This window comes from Canis aureus, chromosome 5 (assembly GCF_053574225.1).
Source record: "Canis aureus isolate CA01 chromosome 5, VMU_Caureus_v.1.0, whole genome shotgun sequence".
In the NCBI taxonomy this organism is placed as follows: Eukaryota; Metazoa; Chordata; class Mammalia; order Carnivora; family Canidae; genus Canis; species Canis aureus.
This window is the reverse complement of record NC_135615.1, coordinates 50,931,069-50,955,026: the sequence shown is the minus strand read 5'-3', so window position 1 is coordinate 50,955,026 and position 23,958 is coordinate 50,931,069. Positions and strand designations below refer to the sequence as shown.

Genomic DNA, 23,958 nt, shown 5'->3' with positions numbered 1-23,958 from the left:
TACTGGATGTATTCAAATTATTTATAACCTCTCTGGAGCAATCCATCAGAAAGTTGTATTTTTTCTCTTTTCAATTAGCAAAGGCTCAGAAAGAGATAGGCTCTGGATATTCTTAAAGCAAAATCTCTGCATATACAACATCAAGTCAAAGAGTTGGTATTATTTTAAATACTAGCTAGTATTTTTGAGTATGGTACTTATTAAATTGCATTAGCTCCTTTAATCATCAGGACACTCCTGTGCAGTAAGAACTATTCATTTCATTTTATAGATAAGGGAGGTGAGGCCTAGAGAACTTAAGTAACTTCCTCAGCTATTCTCACCGCTTTGTGAGGACAAAGTTCTTATTTTCTTGAGTCTTAAGATGTATAGGGATGAGAGGAGTGAAGTGGATTGAAGTCCTCACAGACAGTTCAAAGTTGGGATGGGGCAAAGGGTTCTCTGTTAAGCCATTTACTGGGACGGTGGAGGCAGAAACTTCACTGGCTGCCCACTCCTGCTCCCCCTCCCCACTGGCATCTTACATGACTACAGTTAAGAAATGCAGAAGGGGAGGCATGGAAACAGTAACTAGTTAGAAGTGTCAAGGTCTACTTTCAGTCTTGATCAGCTTTTGGGCAGCATCGGAAGTATTCTCCTTTGACCATCCACACAACGAAACAGGGTCCAATAAGTCAACAGAGTCTACAAAAACTGCACACACTCCTAGCTTACCAGATGGATGTTAGTACCTTTTCGCTTTTAACACTTGCATTGACCTTGCGTACTTCACATCATGACACACCTAAGTGACTATCACTTATTATTCAGTTTACCACTGCCTGGCAAGCAAATGCTTGTCTACATAGAACTACATGCTTGTCTACCTGGACAGTCCTTTGGCATGCACCTTTCTGAAATTCAGCGATGCTTTTAACCAAGAAGATGTGGCTTATGACAATCCCAAATCGCCAAGCTGCACTAGTTGTTTTTTCTGGCTTCCCCTTCACTGGCATCCTTAGAGGCTACTGAAGAACATATGGTTTAGCTTGCCTTCTTTAAATGTTTCTGCACCTGTGATGCACTAATTTATCCTACATTCTGTGCAGTTACTCGTGATTCAGTGTCTTGAACAGCCATAATTTCACAACGAAATGTTTAATGGTGATTATTAAATTGTCTAACGAAACTGATTCAGTTTATGAAATTTCTTTTGAGAATACCAGTACTTAAGAAAGCAGCAGCAGCACTTTTTCTCCTCGTACAAAACCTTGGGAGGTATTCCAAGATACCAACTTGACAAAAGAAGAGAAGAGCTTAATATTTCATTATTACTGGAACCCTTGAAGCATAGAGAGAGAACTCTGGATACAAAACAGTATTCGTGCACCTACTACCTAGTAAGCCTTTGAAATTAATGTTACATCACAATCCCTCTTAATAATAAACCTTCCTTTGTTCCACAGTTTCAGAGGTTTCATTTTAGGTTGCTTTATTTCTTTTTCTTCTTATATAGTGCGATCACAAGAAGACCTGACTAGACTTGCTGTGAAACAAAGTAAAAAAATGACCATGGTCACTCCTCTGCCCACCTACTCAGATCTACGGTGCCAGAGCTTGCTAATACACACAGCATTCATTCTGGTTTCCCCATCTCTAGCAGGTGTTCACAAACTGGATCCCTGTTCTCTATTCTGCTCCTCGGAGGGGGCATCAAGTACTACCCTTTATCCATTTCCCTGGGAGAGAAAGTGACAGGACCCATGAAAACAGGTACAAATGCACCTGCTGCCATATAGTATCAGCAGGGTTGTGTTTCAGATCTCCCAATGCTGTGCACCCATCACAAACTGCCTACATTTTGCTGATGCACTTGCTGAAATGTGCGTGGAGCACAGAAAGTGAACGAACACCCAGGAGTTTCAGAGCAGTATCTGAGAAGTTGAGACGGATGTCTTCCCAGTTTGCTAGTTGGTAGAGGACCTACCTACCTGAGGGAATTGACTGAAACACAGAGAGAAGCCTCTTTGTATTCCTCAGGCAGTCAGTATCAACAGGCAAGGTCAGGATCAACTGCACAGAGTGAAGGTGCTAATGTAGAGAAATTCTTCTTAGCAGAGGACAGCCTGCTTTTTAAGGTCACTTCCTCCTGGCTTTTGTGTTTTATGGGGTTTTTGTTTATGTTGTGTTTTCATTTTTATTCTACGTCTTCATAGGAACTCGATGAAAAATGAGAAAACTACATTGGAGGCAGCTATTCAGATGCCACTTTTGAACTGGGAAACTTTTGTACAACTTGATAAAAGACTAATAATTTTATGGATGTTCCAGTGTTAAACTACATGGCATGTTTACTTCTTCACTTATAACCTTCCTTATCTGGAAATAATTTATATCAGTAAGGTAAAAAGCTGAAAAACCTAGGAGAACACTATTTCTAGAAGAGGAAATCCAAATGTCTAGCAACCATATGAAAAGTGTTCCATTTCACCAGAAATTGAGAAAATTAAAATTAAAATAAATACCATTTCATGACCATTACACGGGGGAAAGTTTAAACATCTGACAATACCACACGTAAAAACAATACAGAGAAACATCAGGAATCTCTTAAACTGCTATGTGTTAGTACAACTAGGCACAACTATTTTGGAAAGCAATTTGGCAAAATCTGGTAAGAGAGAATGTTCATCTACTGATTTATAGTTTTACATATAGGTTTTTATGTACATAAAAAATATATATATATATGGGAACACTCATTTCAGCAACACTTTGCAACAGTAGCAAAACACTAGAAACAACCAAGTGGTCATCAATAAATTTGACAAATAAGTGTTTGTTCTTTGATACCATTTAACACTGCATAGCAATAAAAGCAAAAGAAAGGTACATTTATCTAGAAAAAAATTCCAAATTACGTTAAACAAGGAAAAAAGCTGTGGAAATATGCCCATTTTAGAAGACACACACATAGCATAGTAAAAGTTACAAAAGAATTGTTAAGGTATGTGCAACAATGTTATATTTGTTTACAGATACATGCTTAGGTAAGCCTAAATTTAAAAATAAGGATGGGAATAAAAGACACCAAGTCTAGGATAATGGTAGCCCATAAAAAGAAATCTGAAGGGGCTTAAATCTTATCTTTAAAAAAAAATCAGACAAAATAGTGAAATATTAATTTTTCTAAGTAATGAGAATATGAGTGTTCATTGCATTGTTCTCTATATTGGTTATTTGAACTGTTCTATGATTTTTCTAAACTTCAAATTTTTTATTAATAACATGGAAACCACATATCTTGCATTCTGTATCATAAGCATTTCTCAAGGTGAAATATCTAAAATATTTATTTTGCTTTCAAAAGTACATAAATCAACCTTAGAATTGCATTTGAGCCTTAATTATAGTGCTAATAATGCAAAACCACAGCCTTTGGGTCAAAGTGATTACCTTTGCTAGGGCTTCTTATATATTGTGTATCTGAAATATATGAATACTTTTTAAAAGAACCAATGCTCAAAAAAATACACAAATAAAAGAACAGATGCTCAAGCCTTATCCTAAACCTGCTTTAATCAGAATCATTGTCTTGAGAACCAGATCCACTAAGACTGAAAAGTCACTGACCTATCGAAATGCCACCAAGAGAACAGTGAGCAACTTTGGTTGATTCAGATAAATCACGTCACTGAAATGGTAAAGGGACAGTTTTGCCAATGACCATGCAGATAATTTTACATCCCTACCTATACGCTGTAAGGGTAAAACACAAAATATGATCAGATAAACAAATAATTGAGAAGGCATTCATAATAATATCATACCAGCTAACATCACAAGGGAAAAAAAGAGGAGAGTGGTTCAAATGAAATGCATCATTCATAAAGTGTTCTTGCATCTTAGTAACTAAGTCAGACTAGGAAAAAAAAAAAAAAAAAAAACCCGCTAAACCACAGGACATCAGAGGACTGCAAGAGAGTATTTATTTCCCCACTCCTTCCCTGTCTGATCACAGAGAGGCCAGAGCTGTAGCTGGACAGCCTTTTCCACATAGCTCCCTTCTTTGTGTTTTAGGAATGGTTCCCTTCTCTTAGCCCTTCAGAAGGGCTCCCCAACATTGCTAGTCCTGGGATGCTTCACCATCCATCGTTGGTTGATTTTAATCCAGGCACACTTTTAAGTTAAACTCTTCTCCATTACCCCCTTCGAGACTGCAATCCATTTTCTACTAGAACACTAAGCGATTTTTAATTATGAAGCCTGAAGAAATTTTACCTGAGCATCTGATTAATAAATTTATTTTGTAGATGTAATGTTATAAGCTGATACATCCTGCTAACATCAGATCTTCTAGTTGCTGTATATGAAACAGGAAAAAATATATATCTAAGGTATGACTTGTGCCTTTGAGGAAAAGTCTAGGTGGAGAACAAGTTCAAGGACAAAGTAAATCAAACAATAAAAAATACAGAAAGTAACCAACAAATCTACGTGGTAAACTAAAAACAAGGGCAGCCCAGGTGGCTCAGCGGTTTAGGGCCGCCTTTGGCCCAGGGTGTGATCCTGGACACGCAGGATCAAGTCTCACATCGGGCTCCCTGCGTGAAGCCTGCTTCTCCCTCTGCCTGTGTGTCTGCCTCTCTCTCGCTCTGTGTCTCTCATGAATAAATAAATAAAATCTTAAAATAAAATAAAATAAAATAAAATAAAATAAAATAAAATAAAAACAAGAACCAGGTAGTCAGGGAAAACTTTGTGGAAAACAGCAGTATTACAGGTAAGTCTTAAAGGAGAGAGAGGATTTTGAGAGCATTAGTCAAGTAAGAGTAGAGAAAAATGGGTAAGTATTTTCCTTTGAGTAAGGAAGACAAAATACTGAGTTGGAAAGTATATGGTTGTTTGGTGATCAAACAGTATAATGCCTGACTAGAAGAAAACTTTATTTAGGACTATACAGCTTGGCTGGTTTTAAGTCAGACAAGTGTAGTTCTATAAATATTTATTATATAATTTATATATTCTCTAAAATACAAGTATAGTTTTTGCCTTAAAACCAAAAATTCGAGGAGAATATGGTCAGAAAAGTACACTTCCATTTTAATTTCTATCTCTATTAAATAAACTTTAAGTAAACAGTCCTCAATTTACTCCTTGTATTATTGGCACACATATCTATCCTATTCATGAAAATCTGCCTACACTGGTGTCCATACTTCAATTCTGGCCCCTTGGATAAATTTTTTTAATAGGCTTCTGAATAGGTCAAGCGATTCTCATTCAGAATAAATCTCATGCTTATCTCAGCAGTTTTATGAAGGATGTTTTGAAGCTGCTTTAAAAATGTGTGCTAATGATCTCCTGATTGTTTTCTGAAGTTTTCCGGCTATCAAACCATCAGTGAACTAATCAGATAAAGTGATTACAGAATTCTATTATTAATATAACCATCTCTAATATTTCTGCTTGCTACAGAGAAACCTATCAGGATAAGGATATGCCATGGATTTAATTTCCTTAGCTAGCTTTTCTAAGAGATTTGCCATTCATTTCTTTAGATTGCTTCAAAATCTAAGAAAGCAATAAAACACCTTGTTAATTAAGTGGTTGCTATTTACAGATTACCAAGAATACTTAGCTTTCATCAATATGATTCTTCAGGTTTTATCATATACTAGGGCGAAAATAAGGTATTTTTTAAAAAGATTTATTTGAAAGAGAAGGTGCACGTGCTGGAGTGTAGGGGAAGGAGCAGAGACAGAGAATCTCAAGCAGACTCTGTGCTGGGCGGGGTCTGGGGGGGACAAGATGGGGCCCCATCTCATGGCCCTTGAGGTCATGACCTGAGCCAAAACCGAGAGTTGTATGCTTAACTGACTGAGCCACTCAGGTGCCCCAAAACAAGATATTTTAATGTGGATATTTTTATGTCTCCATTTTATTGTGGACTACTATAAACTGTTAAGAGTACGATATGAATCATTAGTTTCAAAATATTTGACAAACCCGCAAATGTACACACAGAAATAAATATATCTGTGTACAAATATACACACAGATAGAGAACTTTAACCTTGTGCCTTGCAGAGTAGTCACTCTGGGAAGGATGCAAAGTCATTCTAACGATGTTGCCATTATTTAAAACTATTTCTAAATCACCCTTTGGAAATTACTTTCATAGCCTTTCACATAATCTTTTAAACAGCCTTAATAGTGGTAAAATCTTGAAGGTAGAAAAAATGAGTTTCACAATCATGCAGAAATCATTTTGTTAAGCTGAGCAATAAAATACAAATTCAAGCTGAGTTATATAGTTTTTTTTTATTAAAATACCAGCAAAAGGGATCCCTGGGTGGCGCAGCGGTTTGGTGCCTGCCTTTGGCCCAGGGCGCGATCCTGGAGATCCGGGATTGAATCCCACATCAGGCTCCCGGTGCATGGAGCCTGCTTCTCTCTCTGCCTCTCTCGCTCTCTCTCTGTGACTATCATAAATGAATAAAAAATTAAAAAAAAAAAAAATAATAAAATAAAATAAAATAAAATACCAGCAAAAGCCAGTACTTATAAAAGCGATCCTAAAAGCATGTTTTTGTTACTTGTAAATTCACTACAAATTTCAAAAGATTCAAAGTAAGTGTGACTAGCAGCAGTGATGATTTGGAATGACCACTGTATTAAAAAATAACTAACAGCATGTTCGGGGTGGGGGGGTGGGGGGCTGGCAGGACAGGGTTTCATGACTCTGTAGTCACACTTTGCAGTAAAAGGGCATCTTTACTTAACAGTTAACAGTATTTAATTCAATAATTCTCCAAATATCCCTTATAAGAGAAAGGCCAGATTATCACTTTTTCAGGTGGCTGAATGAAGATAAGAGTAAGGAAGGAATTGTGTCTACTTCATGAGTCGATAATTGAGCCTAGGCATGTTGTGCCCTAACATTTGTGCTATGTATTTAGCAAAATTTAAATGAAATGTTTTAGCTTTATGCTGCTTGATAAAAAGGCATTAAATGAGGTAGATGTGTCATAAAATATTACAGACATCTATAAAATGATCATTAATTCATTGCATACTTGCCAGAAAGACTTCTTAGTTGATGTATGACAGATGCTTATTAAAGAGGCTGGTGTCTACCTTAAAATACACTAAAAAATGTCCTACTGGAGTCTACTTTATCAAAAAAAAAAAAAAAGAATGCTTGTTTTTTTTTAATACCTGATTTTTAAAAATTTTATTTATTTATTCATGAGAGACCCAGAGAGATACAAAGACACAGGCAGAGAGAGAAGCAGGCTCCCTGCGGGGAGCCCAACACAGGACTCCATCCCAAGATCTGGGGATCATGGCCACAGCCAAAGGCAGATGCTCAATCACTGAGCCATCCAGGTGCCCCTAAATACCTGATTTTAGAAGAAAAAAAACCTTCACTTTGAAAAACCAAATATATAAGTAAAAGAGAGAAAGAAAAATGGGCAGTAAAATCTGTCAACAAACTTAAGAGCAAATCCTAGTGAAACTGGTGAGCTGTTGATGGTTCTGGTGAGTTAATTAAGTACAACAACCTCAATGCACATGATTACAAGTTAAATTTCACTGAAATTATTAAAATGGCGATTCTCCTAAATGTTTGATTCTTCTGTTTGAGTAAAGAAAACTTGCTGCTCAATATTCTAGAACACCTATGAGTCCACTTCTCCCAATCAACTTATTTATTAAATAAACATTGAGGGCCTCCACTGGTATCATATTTATATAGACTATTCAAGATCTGACAAGCAAATTTAGGCCTTAGGACTACTCTCCTGATCCTATTCGACAACTGAAACTTTAACAGCACTCCAGCTGGTCTTAAGGGTTAACTTGCTTCAAGTTAGCACACTCCTTGCTTGCTGATGTAAGGCCCTTGAGCTTTAACAGAACTTGCTCGTTTTGAGATCTGCAGACTGCTGGCCTTGGGGAGTAAGAGACTAGAACTTTCCCAGGCCACAGAGGCCAGCAAGTACGCTTGAAGCCATCTTGACTTTCTCATTCGTCCAGCAATCTTTCAGAAAAAAAAAATTTTTTTTTTCATTTTTAAGGTCACATGAAAGACTTTACTGACTTCCCTTTGTGCATCTGTCAATGTTGCCCTCCACTGCAGAAAGAAGAGAGTACTCTTGTACAAACACCCTGGGTACCAAGGAACCACATCTTCTTGCACAGCCTCCAAGTACCAAGATAACTCTGTGGCTGGTATTACCGGGTCTGGATGTAATCAAGAAATGTCACAGGCCACTGTACTCCCTTCACTGATTAAAAACCCCTTTTAAAATCTCTGGGCCAGGCAGCAGCCTGAGAATCGGCCTTCTCCCCCAGGTGGCTGGTCTCCTGAATAAAGCTCATATTCCTTTCCAAACAAAAGTCCTCTCTCGACTGTTGGTCTCTCCAGCCACAGGCAGCTGTGCTTGGGTTTCCACAACAAGATGGTTCTGGTCTTTTCAGTATCACTTTTTAGGGGTGCTAGTCCAGGAGTCTAAAAGGATCCGACTCTTTTTAATGAGGGGTGTTAGTACCTAATGACTTACAAAGACATAAAGAGTATCTGACGGGCACTTGTAAGCCCCACATTTTGGATGAGCCTGAGTGAGAATAACTCTCAACCAGACAAGTGCTAATCACAGCCTCCACAAGGGCTGACTGCTTAGGTGTGATAAAATCATGTTTCCGCGTGGGTGCCTCAGCTGTCTGGTCTATAAAATGGGGTAATAGGAACCTATCCACACAACTCTCCTTTGAAGTTCACTAATGAACGCCGTCTGGGATGGCCTCAAACTATCAGATGCTGCCGAAGTATTGAGTACTGCCTGGAAGAGGACACGCCGATGCGGCCACGTTCATGCTAAACAGGGCTTGGTGTCCCGCCCCCCCCCCCCCCCCCCCGCCTCCCCAAAGCACCCTCCTAACCTCTAACCTTGGCCTACCCGGGTCTGACACCCCGGATTCAAGGCTGCAACGGAAGCAGCTGAAAGGCCAATACCTACTGGACCAGACAAAAGACAGCGGCTCTGTGCAGGGCCAACGGGCCACGGAAGGGGGTGTGTGCCCCCACCAGCCCCCGGGGACGGGGCTCAGCTCCTCCTCCCCTGGAGGGCACCCGACCACCCCGGCGCCGCCTCCCGCTCCATGCCCTCCCGGGCCCTGCTCCTCCCCAGCCTGGCCCCGAGCCTCGCGGCCCTGGCTCCCCTTCCAGGCCCGGTGTAATTCCACCCGGCGGCTCTCGGGTCGCGCCCCGGGGACTCCGGCCACGGCTGCAAGTGCCAAAGGGAGGCCGCGGCCGCCACGTCGCCTGGGACGCGGGGAGGGGGTGGCGCAGCCCCGGCCCAGCCCCGGCCCAGCTCAGTCCAGCTCCGGCTCCGGCCCAATCCCGGGCCCAGCTCTGGCCCAACCCAGCTCAGCCCAGCCCAGCCCCAGCCCTGGCCTGGCCCAGCCCTGCTCAGCTCAGCTCAGCTCAGCTCAGCTCAGCTCTGGCCAGCTCCGGCCCGGCCCAGCTCCAGCACAGTCCAGCACAGCTTCAACTCCAGCCCAGCACAGCTTCAACTCCAGCACAGCGTAGCGCAGCCCAGCCCTGGCCCGGCCCAGCCCCGGCCCAGCCCCGGCCCAGCCCCGGCCCAGCCCCGGCCCAGCCCCGGCCCGGCCCCGGCCCGGCCCAGCCCCGGCCCGGCCCTGGCCCAGCCCAGCTCCAGCCCAGCTCCAGCTCCAGCACAGCCCCAGCACAGCCTCAGCTCAGCCCCAGCCCAGCTCCAGCTCCAGCCCAGCTCCGGCACCAGCCCCAGCCCAGTCCCAGCACAGCGTCAGCTCAGCCCCAGCTCAGCCCCGGCCCAGTCCCGGCCCAGCTCCAGCTCCAGCTCCAGCTTCAGCCCTAGCTCAGCCCCGGCCCAGCTCCAGCTCCAGCCCAGGTCCAGCTTCAGCCCCGGCTCAGCCCCGGCCCAGCCCCGGCCCAGCCCCGACCCAGCCCCAGCACCCCCAGCACAGCCCAGGGGCAGCCCCAGCCCAGCCCAGCCCCCGCCCAGCCCAGTTCCAGCACAGCACGGCCCAGCCCCGGCCCAGCCCCAGCCCAGCACATCCAGCCCCAGCCCCAGCCCAGGCCCCGGCCCCGGCCCAGCCCCGGGCCCGGGCCCCAGCCCCAGCCCGCCCGGCGCTCCTGCAGCCCCAGCCCTGCGAGCAGCAGCGCGGCCGCGGGCCCACGGGCGGGGAGGCGCGCCCGGCCGCGCAGGGAGCCTCCGGCCCTTACCTGCGTGTGCGTCCGCGGCCCGCGCCCCCTCCCGGCTCCGTGCTGCGGGCTGCGGGCTCGGGGCTCTCGGGACTCGCGGCGCCGCGCTGCCGGTCCGGGGAGCCGGGGAGCGACAGGAGGCAAGCCCCGCGGCAGGCGCTCGGGCCCCGCCAGGTCCCGCTCCCGCCGCGCGCGCCCCGCCCGCTCACCTCTGTGGGTTCCGCCCCGGCCGCGCGTGGGCGACGCCCCGCCCCGGGCCGCCCCGAGCAGCGCCCAGCGCCCAGCGCCCGCCCCGGGCCGCCCCGAGCAGCGCCCCGGGGCCACCTGCCGGGGCCGCGCCCAGGGCGCCCGGGCCTCTCCGCGCCGCCGGCCTGAGCCGCTGAGCCCACTCCCGGCCACACCTGGCAGGTGAGCTGACGGCCCGAGGCGAGTCAAAAGTGCTTAATCGGGGAGGGGAGGGGGCCCCTTGGGGAAAATCTTGACCTGTCACCAGGGCATGAAAGCAAGGAACAGAGATGATCCAAAGACTATACATACGCTCAGAAACTTGAAAAGTTAAGTTGTACTAGTTGGCTGGAGGAAGGGGAAGGAAGCTCTAAGCAGAGAACCTCTGAAGACTGTATGGCCGTTCTGCGAGTTGGAAATCTCCATTTGCTTCCAAATAAGCTGAAGTGGCTTATTTGGATTCTTGTCCAAGACCGGGGTTGCATATGATGATTTCCCGCCGGAGAAGCCAAGGCAGTCGATAACAAAACCAGAGACGTCAAAGAAAGAACAGAAGAAGAAGAAGAAGAAAAAGAAAAAAAAAAAAAAGAACAGAAGACTACGAGACCAATATACCTTCTGAATATTAATACAAAAATCCACCATAAAAAGCTGGCAATCTAAATCCAACGTAGAAGAAACATTTTACAACATGACCAAGAGGGATTTATCTGAGGAATGCAAGTTGGTTTAGTCAAGAACTACTCTTAGAATAAAAGGTAAAGGCCACAGGATCATCTCAGTAAATCAAGAAGAAGCACTCGATAAAATTTAACACGTTTTCATGATAAAACATTCAATCAAGGGAACATCCTCAACCGGATAAAAGACATCCATAAAAAGCCCAAGACTAAGATCATACTTAAGGGTGAAAAAATGAATACTTTCCCCTAAAGTCAAGAATAAGACAAGAACGTCCTCTCTCTCTACTTCTTTTCAACTTTGTACTGCAGGTTTTAGCTAGGACAATTAGGCCGGAAAGGTCAAATACCTTAATAGTGAATACAACAAATAGAAGACAAAGAATCACTGAGGAAAACCAAGAGCCTAGTCCTCAGAACTGAAGGGCAATAGGACACCAGGTTTCAGCTCAATGGACAAAAATGATCTATACCAAGATGCCTTACTGTGAAATTTCAAAGCCTATGAGTCAGAGAAAAGATTTTAATAAATTCCAGGGAGGAAAAATATAGGTCATTTATGAAGATTCAGAAATTAAAATGGCATTGGACTTTTGGACAGAAACACAAAAGACCATTTCTGAGGGAAAATGATTTCCAACCTAGAAAATAACACGAAGTTAAAAACAGGTATTTCAGATATGCAAAATTTTAAATAGTTTTTTCATGCATCTTTTCTCAGAAAACAATTGGAGAATGTGCTCTGTCACAACCAAGGGATGATGTGAGGGTTTGCTAGAAGAGAGAAATGAAATGTGCACTCATGCCAACCGTGGGAGGCACAGTGGCCCTCAAAAGATGTCCACATCCTAATCCCTGGAACCTGTAAATATGTTACATTACATAGCAAAAAGGACTGTAATTAGATGTTATGAACATTAAATTAAAGGATGTAATTAGAGTTACGAACTCAAATAGGAAGATCATCCTGGATTATCCAGGTAGGCCCAATCTAATCACACAATTCTTTAGAAGCAGAAAACCTTCTCCAGCTGAAGTCAGAAAGATGAGACAAAATGGAATGTCATAGAGATTTAAGGCCAGAGATACTGTAGCGTTATTAGGAGGTTTCAATGATTTTATGTATGTAAAGTCCTTAAAGTGATATCTGACTCATAGTAAGGACTCAACAAATACCAGCTGTTATGGCTAGTATTATTGACAACCTTTAAGAAAACAGTTTCTGTATAATAGTACTTTAGTTAGGACTTGTTTTGGTCATGAAATGACAAACCCGGTTCAAGCTGACCCAAGGAAAATATTCAGTAGTTCATAGGAATAAGTCCATTATGGTTTTATGCATATTTGGATCTAAGTGCTCAAATGTTGCCATCAGCAGGATATCTCAATCTTCTGGCATTATTTTTTCTGTGTTGGCTTTATTTTTAGGGAAGATCAGCCTATGCAGTGGCAGATTTGGCCTCCAGTAGCGCCAGGCTGAAATTCAAGCTGTTTAGAAATTGCGATGCAAAAAGAATACCTCTTTCCCAAGAGTTGTGGCAACGTTTTAGAACTGAGGCACAGCTTACAGACTTGGATTGCATGCCCGTTCTCATCAATCACTATGACTAGATGGAGAGAACTAATAAGTTGGCTGAGTGTTGTTTTTCTCACCCATAACACTCAGGTATGAGTGTATTGAGATGTGGGTGTTGGGTGGAATTAGCCTCCTTAGTTAGACCAAAAAGGATGAAAGTGGAAGGGGCATAGCCCCCCCAAAGGAATATTGGGGACTTTTATCAGAATATGGAAGTGGATATTTAGGCAGGCAAAAATAAAGAAAATGTCTATTTTAAGTGGTGTGTAGTTAACTGAGCACAGAATAAAAGATCACTGGACATCAAAGCAAGAGTCAGGCTGAAGCTTGAATGATGGTAGAAATCTGAATGTAAGTTTTGAGACTGTCTTCAAAATGTTCATCATCTTAGGAAGAAAAACAAAACCGGTCCAATGGTATGATGTACACAAGGCTCAGGCTTGGCCAAAGCACAAAGATTGAAGGAATAGATGTTTCAGATTGGACAGGGATGTAACAAGGCCAAAAAGACATTGGCAGAGTAATCTCTACATATCTGAATGTTCCTCAGTAGAAATATTATACAACTAATGCTGAATTTATTGAGCAAAGCAATGCTCCTAGAGATTTATGGGTAACAGGAATGGAGATGAGAAAAGCTCTCAGGAAAAGGTAGTTGTGTGTTTTTACTTTTACTCTCTACCTTTGTGATGTGTAAGACTATGGACATACTACAGATTGAACTGACATCAAATGAAATCTGAAAAAGTGGAATAAGTCTGATTTTGTATTTACAAAAAATCAATACACACTAATTTGCATTTTATTACTGATGGAATGAAATGTGACTCTGTTCAAAACATTTCGTGACACTAGATCAGAGACTTAGTTATTATATCCAATTATAACTATACGTAATATAGTTATAGATACTAATTAAAATATGCAATATGTATTTATCATAAATATAGGTTGAATAAATTATTATTAAAGTTACAACAATTTTTTTTACCAGGCATGTTCATTTCCTAATCTTTAAAACACTAATAGGAAAAGCCTTCTTTCTAAGAAAAGCATGATATTGTGAAAATATCAAAGAAGACTTGAGATTTGTGATTTATTAGCTATATAATCTTGTGCAAGACACATAACTTACTTATCAAACTGATTTATCTTAAATCATGTCTTAGTCCTGTTGTGATTATCAAATGCGAACAGCATGTGATGGTGTCTTGTTAACAACAAAATCATTTAAATAGGTCATTTTTTATTAGGAACATTTTACAATTTAGGTAGCTACTACAATAATCTTTAGGTAGACTTAACATTAATCCCTAGCCTACTCATAAAGAATATACATTTTCAAACTAACTCTTCATTTAAGTAGTTCTTTCCAGATTATTGAGGTAACTTCCCAAAGTTTGCTGCCCCACACCTGAGCTGGGTTTTCTAAGTTAATAATTCAAAGCAATTTTTCAATCAATAGGTTTATCAGAATCAGTACACCTAATTCATTTATTGAAATGGACTATTACTAGTTTCAAAGAGGTTACAAGTCCCTTCCATCTTCAAATGTTATAAGATCCATTCCAAATGTTAGTTAGGCTTCAGAATGTATTCATTTTTAAAGATTCATTCATTTATTTTAAGGAAAGAGAGAGAGTGAGAGAGAGAGCCCATGTGCAGAGGGGCATAATGAGAGGGAGAGAGAGAATTTCCACCAGACTCCCTACTGATCATGGAGCCTGATGTGGGACTCCATCCCAGGACCCTGAGATCATGACCTGAATTGACGTCAAGAGTGGAAAGCTCAACCCAGTGAGCCCCCCAGGTACCCCTGATTTCAGGATTTAAATGAAATTGGCAGGATGCCTGGGTAGCTCAGCGGTTTTGCGCCTGCCTTCGGCCCAGAGTGTGATCCTAAAGATACAGGATCGAGTCCCACATCAGGCTCCCTGCATGGAGCCTGCTTCTCCCTCTTCCTTTGCCTCTGCCTCTCTGTGTCTCTCATGAATAAATAAATAAAATCTTTAAAAAAAAAATAAACGAAATTGGCTTGCGGAAGCAATTGTTACTCGTCAGGGAGTAAGAAAGAGGAAGAAAGAGAAGAAGAAAAAAAGGTGTTGCCTTGCCAAAATAATTCAAGCAAATATAACCATTTAAATAGCATGACAGTTTTTATTCTAGCTCACTCTAGCAACAGTGAGTCTGAATGTATCAGACTTTCCCTGCAAAAGATTCAACTTGCAATGTGTCCTAATATTTAAGTTTATGGTCTTGGGATAAACTGAGGATATGAAATTCACAAATTTACCAAAATGGCATCATATATGCTGGTGCGTATGATTTCATATAGCTCTGTGTTCCCATAAATTGCAAATTTGTGAATCTTTCATCAAAGGACAAAAGTGGCATCCGCTCTGAATATTAATAGGCTAATTGCAGACTTACTGTAAGTAAAGATGCCCATGTCAGTGATTCTTAAAAAAAAAAAAAAAAAAAAAAAAAAAAGATCATGGATAGAGACTTGCTCTGAGAGTATTACCTAGAGATCGAAGTTCTAGACACAGTGCCTTCATGAAACTGGGCAATTTAATTAGCTATTTCACAGTTTTATCCTTTGAAATAATGCACCATGCAAGAGAATGAATGCCACTGTGATGCAAGAGCTAAGCCTGGCTCGTTCACTGTCTGTGCTGCTTCTGGTCAAACCACTTAATCTGCCTGAACCTCAGTTTCCTTATCTATAAAATAACAGAATCCTAGAATTGTAGGACTGGAAGGCACTCTGAATACTAAGGATAGTTTAGCCCTGCCTTCTCCAGTCAGGGTCATGAGGCGGAAATTACTTCTGTGGGGTTTATCCATATGCAGCGAGTGGCATTAGCTATGGCACAAACCCCTCCTTGGCCTTAGCTTCAGCCTTAGTCTTCCGAGGGCCCAAAAAGCCAAATGCTGACTAGAGTGTCATTTGTGTAACACAGACATCATCTTTATGTTAAAAACCAATTACATTACTGTTTTGCTATGTTACTATATCCAAAATTTAATGGAAAAAAATCCTCTAAAGTGATTTTGTAAAGCAATGAGTACATGAAAGAAAGAAAACAAAACAAAAGTTAATAGAGTTGCCCCCAGGAAGCATTTTATTCAGTCAGGGAATGAGGCTTCCATGTTTGGGAATGTCAGCATAAGCGCATCCAAGAATCTTTGGGTCCAGAGCAATAATAGGGCACAGGTTAGGAGACTTAAGAATGGATAACTTTGGTTGCTTATTGTCAGAGAAAAAGGAAAGATTAATGACATAATGGCAGTATCTGGTACTGACAGCGCTAGCTGAAACATGTCTGGCATCTCTACCAATCTCGAGCACTCAGAATCACAAATGTGTACTGTAATGAGCACCTAGCAGCTGAGAACTAAGCCATGTTGATTTTAATACTAAACTTTTAAAGTTATTAATATAATTTGAAACCAACATTGCAGGAATATTTTTAAATACTTTTTAAGCTTTATTCTGTTACTCAAGAAGTCATTCTATGATGGTGATTTTGAGGTTTGGCCTTGACTTTGGCCAAATATTGATATGTTTATATCAGTTCAGCTGTTCAACCAGAATGTATATCTGGTGCACTGCAATGGGAAATTTAGTTAAATTTTCCATTCAATTCAGCCATTGCTTCCATTATATCCTGGATGAAAGCCATTCAGTTCTGTTAGGGCTCTTCCAATGATGAGCAATCTACTTGTGAACAAAACAAAACTGTCCTTGTCTTTTTAGTAGATAGTTCTAATGAATCAAATATTCTTTATCATCTGACATCCTCTTGTATGAGTTCTAGCAATCTTGGGGAGGAGGCTTTTGGGTTTTCTATGTAGAGTATCATGTCATCGGCAAAGAGGGAGAGTTTGACTTCTTCTTTGCCAATTTGAATGCCTTTAATGTCTTTTTGTTGTCTGATTGCTGAGGCTAGGACTTCCAGTACTATGTTGAATAGCAGTGGTGAGAGTGGACATCCCTCTCTTGTTCCTGATCTTAGGGGAAAGGCTCCCAGTGCTTCCCCATTGAGAATGATATTTGCTGTGGGCTTTTCATAGATGGCTTTTAAGATGTCAAGGAATGTTCCCTCTATCCCTACACTCTGAAGAGTTTTGATCAGGAATGGGTGCTGTATTTTGTCAAATGCTTTCTCTGCATCTAATGAGAGGATCATATGGTTCTTGGTTTTTCTCTTGCTAATATGATGAATCACATTGATTGTTTTACGAGTGTTGAACCAGCCTTGTGTCCTGGGGATAAATCCTACTTGGTCATGGTGAATAATTTTCTTAATGTACTTTTGGATCCGATTGGCTAGTATCTTGTTGAGAATTTTTGCATCCATGTTCATCAGGGATATTGGTCTGTAATTCTCCCTTTTGGTGGGGTCTTTGTCTGGTTTTGGAATTAAGGTGATGCTGGCCTCATAGAACGAATTTGGAAGTACTCCATCTCTTTCTATCTTTCCAAACAGCTTTAGTAGAATAGGTATGGTTTCTTCTTTAAACGTTTGATAAAATTCCCCTGGGAAGCCATCTGGCCCTGGACTTTTGTGTCTTGGGAGGTTTTTGATGACTGCTTCAATTTCCTCCCTGGTTATTGGCCTGTTCAGGTTTTCTATTTCTTTCTGTTCCAGTTTTGGTAATTTTTGGCTTTCCAGGAATGCGTCCATTTCTTCTAGATTGCCTAATTTATTGGCGTATAGCTGTTCATAATATGTTTTTAAAATCGTTTGTATTTCCTTGGTGTTGGTAGTGATCTCTCCTTTCTCATTCATGATTTTATTAATTTGAGTCTTCTCTCTCTTCTTTTTAATAAGGCTGGCTAATGGTTTATCTATCTTATTAATTCTTTCAAAGAACCAACACCTGGTTCTGTTAATCTGTTCCACAGTTCTTCTGGTCTCAATTTCGTTGAGTTCTGCTCGAATTTTAATTAACTCTTTTCTTCTGCTGGGTGTAGGATCTATCTGCTGTTTTTTCTCTAGCTCCTTTATGTGTAAGGTTAGCTTTTGTATTTGAGTTCTTTCCAGTTTTTGAATGGATGCTTGTATTGCGATGTATTTCCCCCTTAGGACTGCTTTTGCTGCATCCCAAAGATTTTGAATTTTTTTTTTAATTTTTATTTATTTATGATAGTCACAGAGAGAGAGAGAGAGAGAGAGAGAGAGAGAGGCAGAGACACAGGCAGAGGGAGAAGCAGGCTCCATGCACCGGGAGCCTGATGTGGGATTCGATCCCGGGTCTCCAGGATCGCGCCCTGGGCCAAAGGCAGGCGCCAAACCGTTGCGCCACCCAGGGATCCCTGCATCCCAAAGATTTTGAACGGTTGTATCTTCATTCTCATTAGTTTCCATGAATCTCTTTAATTCTTCCTTAATTTCCTGGTTGACCCTTTCATCTTTTAGCAGGATGGTCCTTAACCTCCACGTGTTTGAGGTCCTTCCAAACTCCTTGTTGTGATTTAGTTCTAATTTCAAGGCATTATGGTCTGAGAATATGCAGGGGACAATCCCAATCTTTTGGTATCAGTTCAGACCCGATTTGTGACCCAGTATGTGGTCTATTCTGGAGAAAGTTCCATGTGCACTTGAGAAGAATGTGTATTCAGTTGAGTTTGGATGTAAAGTTCTGTAGATATCTGTGAAATCCATCTGGTCCAGTGTATCATTTAAAGCTCTTGTTTCTTTGGAGATGTTGTGCTTAGAAGACCTATCAAGGGTAGAAAGAGCTAGATTGAAGTCACCAAGTATAAGTGTATTATTATCTAAGTATTTCTTACTTTGGTTATTAATTCGGGGCATATATATTGAGGATTGTTAAGTCCTCTTGTTGGATAGATCCTTTAAGTATGATATAGTGTCCCTCTTCATCTCTCACTACAGTCTTCCGGGTAAATTTTAGTTTATCTGATATAAGGATGGCTACCCCTGCTTTCTTTTGAGGACCATTTGAATGGTAAATGGTTCTCCAACCTTTTATTTTCAGGCTGTAGGTGTCCTTCTGTCTAAAATGAGTCTCTTGTAGACAGCAAATAGATGGGTCCTGTTTTTTTATCCAGTATGAAACCCTGTGCCTTTTGATGGGGTCATTAAGCCCATTCACATTCAGAGTTACTATTGACAGATATGAGTTTAGGGTCATCATGATATCTATTCAGTCCTTGTTTTTGTGGAATGTTCCACTGAACTTCTTCTTAAAGGGGAATTTTAAGAGTCCCCCTTAAAATTTCTTGCAGAGCTGGTTTGGAGGTCACATATTATTTCAGTTCCTGCCTGTCTTGGAAGCTCTTTATCTCTCCTTCCATTTTGAATGAGCGCCTTGCTGGATAAAGTATTCTTGGTTGCATGTTCTTCTCTTTTAGGACCCTGAATATATCCTGCCAGCCCTTTCTGGCCTGCCAGGTCTCTGTGGAGAGGTCTGCTGTTACCCTAATACTCCTCCCCATAAAAGTCAGGGATTTCTTGTCTCTTGCTGCTTTAAGGATCTTCTCTTTATCTTTGGAATTTGCAAGCTTCACTATTAAATGTTGAGGTGTTGAATGGTTTTTATTGATTTTAGGGGGGGATCTCTCTATTTCCTGGATCTGAATGCCTGTTTCCCTTCCCAGATTAAGAAAATTTTCAGCTATGATTTGTTCAAATACATATTCTGGCCCTCTGTCCCTTTTGGCACCCTCGGGAACCCCAATTAAACGTAGGTTTTTCTTCCTCAGGCTCTCGTTAATTTCCCTTAATCTATCTTCCTGGTCTTTTGTCTGTCTCTTTTTTCCTCAGTTTCCCTCTTTGCCATCAACTTGTCTTCTATGTCACTCACCCGTTCTTCCACCTCGTTAACCCTCATCGTTAGGACTTCTAGTTTGGATTGCATCTCATTCAATTGATTTTTAATTTCTGCCTGATTGGATCTAAATTCTGCAGTCATGAAGTCTCTTGAGTCCTTTATGCTTTTTTCTAGAGTCACCAGTAGCTGTATAATAGTGCTTCTGAATTGGCTTTCTGACATTGAATTGTAATCCAGATTTTGTAACTCTGTGGGAGAGAGGACTGTTTTGATTCTTTCTTTTGAGGTGAGGTTTTCCTTCTAGTCATTTTGCTCAGTGCAGAGTGGCCAAAAACAAGTTGTATTGGGAAAAGGAGAAAAAGAGAGAGAGAGAAGGAAAGAAAAGAGAAAAAGAAAAAAGAAAAAAGGAAGAAAAAAATGAAAAAAGAGAAAGAAAGGAAAAAAGGGTGGGGGAAGCAATCAGAAATCAAAAAGAAAAAAAAAAAAAAACCCACGGGGGAGTATCTTCTGATTCTGTGTACTTTAAGTCCCTTGACTTCCCCTGGACCTTGTCTGTCTAGCTGGTCTTCTGGGGGAGGGGCCTGTTGTGATTTTCAGGTGTTAGCACTTGGGGGAGCTGCTCTGCCCCCTGCCTGGTGCAGGGCTCAGTGGGGATTGTTTACCCCGTGAGGCCCCAGGAGGAACAGCCCCAGTGGCGGGGCAGCTCTGGAGCCCTGGAGTCAGCCCCCGCAGTAACTCCAGAGCTCTCCGTCTGCAGGGCCTGGAGGCTCCGGGGCGGGGCCGCTGATCCGCTCAGCTGGGGCGGGAGCGTCCTTGCTGTCCTGGGCCCTCCCGGCCTCTGCCTGTCCCGGGGGAGGCGGGATCCTGGGCTGTGTCCCGGCGCCCTGTGCTCCGGGGCCTGTGCTGTTGGATTCGCGCTCCCGCCCCGCAGCCCCCTCCGCGGAGCCGCCCCCGAGCCCCTCCGAGCTGCTCCGGGTCCCGCCGTGCGCGCTGCAGCCCTTAGGGAGCTCGGCGCACTCTCCCGGGGCGCAGGTGTCTGTTAGTGTCCCAGGGAGCCCGAGGGCATCCCCGCCCTCCTGGGTCCTGCTCCACCTCCCTGCGAGCCCCTTTCCGCCCGGGAAGGTCGGTGCAGCTCCTGCTTCTCCGGGACGGGGCTCTCCTGTCCTGGGGACACTCGCCCCGGCCTCAGCCCGGCTCCTCGCGGGGCCCCTCCCCCTTGGAGGCCTTTTGTTTCTTTATCCCGGCCCCCCCCCCCCCCCCCGTCTTCCTACCTTGATAGACGCTCGAACTCTTCTCACTGTAGCATTCCAGCTGTTCTCTCTTTAAACCTCAGGCCGAATTCGTAGATTTTCAGGATGATTTGAAGGTTATCTAGGTAATTCGGTGGGGACAGGTGACTTGGGGACCCTACTCTTCCACCGTCTTGCCCCTCCCTCCCCTGACATCCTCTTAATACCATTTGCTCTACTGCCTTTAATTCTATCTGTTGCTGGAACATAGTAACAGCGTGTCTGTTTCAAAGGGTTAACCTTTAAAAACTCAAGGCAATCCATTGCTTTTTCATTTTTAGGCTAAGTGTGATCAGGCCCTTCAGCTACTTATGGCACATGCAGGCTGGACACTTCATTATCCTAGTGCTCTCCTCTAATATTTGATGCCCTTCTTAAAAATGTTGAGCCCAGAATTTAGAGCATTCATTCACTTCAGAGATTTTTTTTTTTAATTGAGAATCTCTCCTGTGTATACCTATAGCGAGAAGAAATAGCAAGCCAACCAAACAGATAAAATGTCCTTCCCCTGGGGAGCTTCCAATCTCACAAGGAACAACAACATATAAGTAAGTAAAACCTACTAGTATGTCAGAAAGTAAGATGCCCTATGGAGAAAAATAAAGCAGGGAAGGCAAACAAAACGTTCTGAGGGTGGGGTGGGGGGGTTACAGGTCATACACCTCCCTTGAAGTATCTTGTTTCCAAGTAGCTGCTTCCTGTTGGGACCTTGACTGATGCAGGGATAACTGAGCAGATGTGAAAGAGATAAAGGTGAGCCATGTGCCTACACGAGGGCACACATACTCCAGGAACAGCCAGTACAAAGGCCCGTTACTACACACGTAGCCTGGGCGTGCAGAGTACAGAGACCCTCTTATCTTCCTTTACCACTGCGGTATATGCCCATCAGTGTAGTCAAAGGTCGTAGCCATACTCTTTCTTAATAACTCATGTTTGTTGTAAACTCAAATTCAATCTTTTAAGACTTTAGAACAGAACACAGGGTTATACATTTATAACTATCAACTTTTATCCTTTTTTTTCATTCACTGTATATTTAATAGGCACCTACTGTGTTAAATATCATGCTACTTACTGGGAATCCAATGGTCAATACAATGAAGAATGGTTTCTTCTCCTCTGGGAGTTTTAGCCAAATGTAGGAAACAAATAGTCACAGAAATAAAAATCAAATTATTATGCTGAGTGCTATGTAAGGAAGGTACAAGGTAGTATGAGAGACTGTACCTGGAGAATTTGGCTAAGTGTGGTGCTCATGGCAGCTTCTCTGAGAAAATGATAAATAAGATAAATGTGGGGGGGGGGGCGTGGGGAGGGGCGTGGGCAATTTGGTGAAATGGGAAATTTAAAACATTCCAGAAAAAGGAAAGAGTGTGTAAAGGCTCTGGGGATGAACCATGAATTGTTATTTCAAGAAACTGGAAAGAAGCCCTTAAGGCTGATACAGAGCCAAAGAATAAAAGTGCAAGGTATAACGAGGCTATCAAAATGAAAAACAACTAGATCATGCACGGCTTCTTCACTGGCTATGGTCAAAGTTTTGTTCTTTATTTTCAAAGCAGTGAGAATCCACTGAGGAGTTCAAGCCCCTGTGTGAATGGTCAGGTAATGTGTTTTGAAAATGCCAGTCTGGCGACAGTGTGCAGAATAAATTGGAGGGAATTAAGGATAGACTCAAGAAAACCAGTTAGGGGTCTACTGTAGTATCCCTGAGTAGAGATGTTGGGATTATGGAAGAAATAGAGTGACTTTCCTCTTTGAAAGATCTTGAGGTGAAATTGTCACAAAAGAGAGAGTTGGTGCCTATGGCAGTGCACTCTATTTCTGGTTTGCATACTTGGCTCATTGGTAGTAGCATTCAAATTAAATGTAGAATCCTTTAAGAGAAACATGTTTTAGAAAGAAAGATCATGAATTTGGTTCTATGAAACCCTAAGATTTCCCATAAAGATATCAAAGAAGAGAAGTCAAGAAGACAGATGGAAGTGTGGATCTAGAGCTCAAAAGACAGGTCTCCATTTAATGAGCAAACTATATAGCTTCTCATCATCACATTGTTTTGTTCTAGGACACGTATCTCCCAAAGTTCCAAAAATTGTGATGCTATTCTAGGGGTTTTATTTCTGAGCCCTCTGAAATTTGGTAATGTGCTTTCCATGTATTTCTCCAATTTGGTGCCTATTAAACCAGACAGTGCTAAATCCTCATCAAGAGCTCAGTTTAGAAACCTTGGATCCTAAGTGGATACTGACTGTAACTTGAATTAGCACTCTCCAAGCTGTGACTGTTCTCTGGGCTATTAGCATATATTTTACATTTTTGGCCGCCCCTGTGCTTTCTTATTTTCTTCCTTCTTGGTATATGTGTCTTTCCTATTTCTGCTGTGTACTTTTGATATGGTCGACTGAAAAGTTAGAATTGGGTAGCTAAAAAAGTAGAGAAAAATGAATACATTAAGGTACTGAATGCTTTGAGTGTTTACCTGAAAAATGACTAAATGAAGAATGTTACATGGTAACCATGCATGTTGAGTGCTTTTTGGTAAATCTAGGCTCTTTCTTTTATTGATTCCTTGTGTGTCTGCTCTGGTATTTAGTATAAAGTTATCAGAACGTGGCGCCATCTCTTCCATTGTCCTACATGATATTCCCAATTCCAATCCTTCACACACACAGCCGAATTCAAAGGCATTTTATGCATCTCTACATAACCCAGAGGTCAGCTGTCCACCTTCTTCTCAGTCAGCTCTTTCCTCTATTTCCACAAGAAATCAAATCTCACCAAGCATATTGCAATCTTTGCAGTTTTGTGGATCCCAGCAGGATCACACTGCACCCCACTCCCACCCAGAATACCTCTTTCAAAATCTCACTCTGCTGTCCCTTGCCAAGTCCCTGCTTCTGGCCACACCCTCACTAGACTCATCTTTGTATACTCGCATCTTACAGGTCTCTGAGCTCAGACCTCCTGGTTTCTGTGCTCTTAGCCCTTTTGTCCTCAGGAATTTCTATCTCTGCTTCTTGATGTTTCTTCTATAGAGCAATTTAGTGTTTTTCTAGTTTCTAGCTCTAACTTTTCACACCTCACAGAGCTCACCAGCAAAGAACCCTGCAGGTTCTAGGGCCCATTCTCCTAGGGTAGTGGGAGACT

General features: G+C 42.4%; 1 protein-coding gene and 1 long non-coding RNA gene across 3 annotated transcripts in view; one reads left to right on the top strand and one right to left on the bottom strand.

Annotated features, from left to right (window-relative positions):
• RNF180 (ring finger protein 180) overlaps positions 1–10,399 on the bottom strand; it is a 184,298-nt gene extending 173,899 nt beyond the window's left edge. Inside the window, exon 1 of the mRNA XM_077897978.1 lies at positions 10,256–10,399. The gene's annotated coding sequence lies outside the window, so the exon portion shown is untranslated. The remainder of the gene's footprint in view (positions 1–10,255) is intronic.
• A 10,422-nt stretch (positions 10,400–20,821) lies between these two features.
• The window catches only part of LOC144314171 (uncharacterized), a 65,879-nt gene continuing 62,742 nt past the window's right edge, over positions 20,822–23,958 (top strand). For both annotated transcript variants that reach the window (XR_013379961.1, XR_013379960.1), the window contains exons 1-2: positions 20,822–20,891; positions 21,269–21,353. This is a non-coding gene — a long non-coding RNA (uncharacterized LOC144314171). The remainder of the gene's footprint in view (positions 20,892–21,268; positions 21,354–23,958) is intronic.